This window comes from Quercus suber, unplaced genomic scaffold, assembly GCF_002906115.3.
Source record: "Quercus suber isolate HL8 unplaced genomic scaffold, Cork oak 2.0 scaffold_167A, whole genome shotgun sequence".
NCBI lineage: Eukaryota > Viridiplantae > Streptophyta > Magnoliopsida > Fagales > Fagaceae > Quercus > Quercus suber.
Genome location: NW_027071807.1, coordinates 261,894 through 265,902, shown reverse-complemented (window position 1 = coordinate 265,902; position 4,009 = coordinate 261,894).

Genomic DNA, 4,009 nt, shown 5'->3' with positions numbered 1-4,009 from the left:
CGAATTTATATGTCAAAGTAAAATCCACGAGCATCACTTAAAGTATTTTAGGGTATCCAGGACCTATATGTTATTTAAACGTTTGGATATTTCCTTAGATTTGGAACTTATTAGAATTGATAAATTAAAAGCATATCTTTACAGTGCTGTGGAGTTAACAGTTATAATTTACTCGAATTCTTAATTAAAATACATAAAGCTATGTTTTCCCTAATATCAGTCAACTTCACTCTTTTATGACACGTGGTTATGTATGAACAAAGAATGGTCACAATGGAAATTGCATATATAAAAGATAAAGTAACAATATCCCATATAAATTTAGAAAGGCAAAATATACATCTCGTTAGAACTATCCTTAAGCAAAAAGTGAAGGGAATTTCATTACATTAACTATAATTACCCTATAAAAATAAAGAGTTATGGCTTCAACTTTATTTGGAGTTTGGACTTGGGGGTTTTATCAGCTGCTTCAGGAAGAACCATTTTTTCTTTCCCTTTGGGAACTTCTTTGGCAGGTAAGACAGTTGAGGCTAACGCCTGCTCAAAACTTTGAGAAGCTGCCCCATCTTGAGGAACCTTTGCAGCTTTTTCTGAGGAAGTGTCTTTTGGAGCTTCAGGGTTCTTGGATTGCTCCTGTTGGTTGAGAGGAAGAGAATGCTAAGCATGGGCTTCCTCGGCAGTGTCAGCAACTGTAAGAATTTTAGGTTCCTTGGATTGCTCCTGTTGACTGGGAGGAGGAGGATCCTGAGGTTGGGCTTCCTTGGCAGGGTCAGCAACAGTAGAGGCAGCCTCCTTTTGGTTAGAAGGAAGGCTTGAGGCTCGTATCGCTGGAGGGAAATAGACGTTTTCTGGCCTTCTCAGCCCAGAATAAGCCTCAACCCCAGCTTGGTTGAGAACTTCTTCCTAAGTCTAAGCACACGGCATTGGGGACCTCTGCCTGAAAGGCATCCTCAGTCTCAGCTACGCCGACATCGTAGCCATGCTGTTCAACTTTGTCCTTGGCTTTCTCGGCCTCTAGCTTTGCCTTTTCTGCCTCAGCTTTATCTTTTTTGGCCTTATCTTTGAGCTTTTGGGCTTCTTCCAGTTATTTCCAAAGGGTTGCTATTTGCTCCCTAGAAGCAGCCAACTAATCATTGGCCTCGCGCAAGCGCTTCCTCTGGTCATCGGCTTGTCTTTGGGTACTCTCCAAAGCCGAATCAGCGCTTTTCTGAGCATGTTCCTCCACAGACAGTTTTTTCTTCAACTCCGCATTGCTTTGTTCAGCAATGGTGAGCGTCTGCACAACTGCTACCCGCCTCTTTCTTTCATCCCCTAGCTACTGGTAGCAAGAGTTGGTTATCTTCTCAAGCCTGAAAGTGGCTTGAACAGCCTAAAGGAAAAGGGTCAGAAACATAGCAAACAAAAACTATATGTATGATAATTATAAGTAAACAAACAAAGGAGAGGGGGGGGGGGTGTTAATATCATACCATGCCCAAATATCTCTTGGCATTGAGAAAAACCTCGTTCTTCCTGAAACTCCTCAACTCGGTCATATCCTTGGGAAGTAACAAAGTCTCCTCCAAGGCCGAGGCAACGTGGCACCCAATGCCCCCGTTGAAGTCCCTGAGTGATGCGTCTTCCCTTAGGGGCTCATCGCCGAGCATGGGTGCTGGGAGCCAGGCCTAAGGTTCTAAAGGCTGAGTATCTGCCCTTTCCACGCCTCGTTGTGACCAATGGCTAATTTTTTGTTACTTTGCAGCTCGTTGAACCTCGTCTTCACGAGTAGGACGAGATCTCTCAGTCTCATTACTCTCTCCTCCTCTTCAGATCGGCAGGTTCAGGCCTAGGGGGCTAAGATGATTGAGGAGGAGGGAGAGGAGATTTGGGGGGAAGAGGAGGAAGTTTGGGTTGAACGGGCTTCCTCGGTGTGTCTCTTTCGGGCTGGTCTTCAATCAAGTCCATCAAACTCCTCTAGGACTTTCTCTAGATGCCCATTTCGTCTAATATATTCTCAGGAGATGGAGGCTGGTTGAACACTTCAAATTCGTCTGAGGAATCTAACAACTCTATGATCCCCTCTGGACTCCTTTCTTTTTCTTCTCTTTCTTCTTCCTTCCCTTTCTGATGAATGGGGTGGGACGAGGATGCTCTTATTGAAAGGGTGGCCACAAAGAGTGGCTGAGTGAGGGGTGTACCTTCAGGAATTGGAATTCCCTCGGGAACGATGAATCCTTCGTAAGCTACACTAATGCGGTGAAGCCGAGGATCTTGGGCCTTTATCACACACTTGAGCGCTTGAAATGCTGTGGAAATGGGTGTGTACCCAAGGATTAAGTGTGCTGCTCGCAATTGACTGTCGGATTCACTTATGAACACCTCGGACCGTAGAATTTTATCTAGACTCTCTCTGTTGACCAATTTAAGCAGAGGTCTGGTAGAATGCCTGTCTGCAAAGTCATTAAAATGAAAGGAGAATTTTGTCAGAAATAGGAATAATGTGAATTAAAAAAGAAATACAATCTAAGCTATACAAGTTTACACTTAAACCCCCACCTGGTGTTCCCTCCTTAGTCGGGTAGGGTAGGCCATCATGCCATTCCCCGAAAAAGATTAAAAAAATCTTCCTTTAAGCTTTTGTTTGATGTAGGGAAACATTGGATTAGCCTTACTTCGGGATACCTAGACCTAAGGTAATATCCTTGCCCCTTCAAATGGTGTAGATTGTATATCCAGTTCACATCGTGATGGGTTAAATCTAAGTTCATCCTCTCATTTAGGACTTCTATACTCCTTAATACCTTGAACATATTTGGGGCACATTGTGTGGGAGACAGTCTAAAGAACCTAAGGTAGTTTCTAGTGAGGTTACCCATGGGAATGGTCACCCCTCCCTCTATAAAGGTGATCATTGGGATGACCACTTCTCCTGTTTTCCTATCGTCTGCCCATTCTCCTTAGGCAGCATATCTCATACCTACTGTTGGTGGGATCCTATACTTAGCTCTAAATATCTCTCTATCCTCCTCGGATTCAACTAAACACTTGAACCTACCCATTTTCTAAGAAGTTGTGAAGAAAAGTTAATAAGATGGAATGAAAGCCAAGAGGGTTTAAGGAAACTTACAGGGTTGAAAAGGAAGTCCTCGGACAGATTTTTAGTATTTATGAACGCATGGGTAGGTGAAAAAGAGTGACAAGTTCAGTGTATGAGCCTAAGACTGTATGATTGTTGTAAATGGAAAGAGAGTTGATTTGAAAAGTTATTTATAGTGGTGCAGAAATTGTAAGCAGGAAAAGTCCCGCTTGTAAACCTAAGAAAATCCTCCACCGTTAGATTCACATCTTGCCATTGAACGTGGGAGACAGGGAAGCCGTCGTAATTTAATTATGACGTGCTCTGGAAGCCGAAACGTCAAGAGTGTGCCTTGGGCAGGTAGAAAGGCATTCTAGAGGTTAGGTAAATCCATAAAAGGGGTGGAAGTAGGATACCAAAATCCCCCTTTTCTCCCAAGATGTCAAAAAGCGAGATTTTGAGGGGCTATTGTAAGGCTGGTGATATAAAAAGGTACTGTTAAGACTGTAGGAAGTGGGCCTATGGCCCAATGGCCCAGTCCGAGGATGTTAGTCCATCCGAGGATGGTCAAATAAGGGCATGGTGGGAATAGTATAAGAAAAAGAAATGGAGATTGTATCTAATAGTCCAAAATACGTCCGAGGAGAAAGTCCATCTCGGAAACGAGGGTCCGAGGTTGATGAAACTGTCTTATCACCCTGGATATTCTTCAAGGTTGCATTACAACTAGGAAATAAATATGGGATAAGGGATGAGCAAAGGGAGATAGCAAATATCTTCTAAAGTTGCTACTTCCACATTAAATGCAATTCAACTAACTCTCTGGCCGCATTAATGTGGAGGTGATGCCTGAACATTAGTCAAGCAGCCTTATGGCTACTAGTTGAAGGTTCTGGGAGGTGTTAGATGGGACAGGAAGGAGTTCCCATAATCTAACCTACACGTGTATAG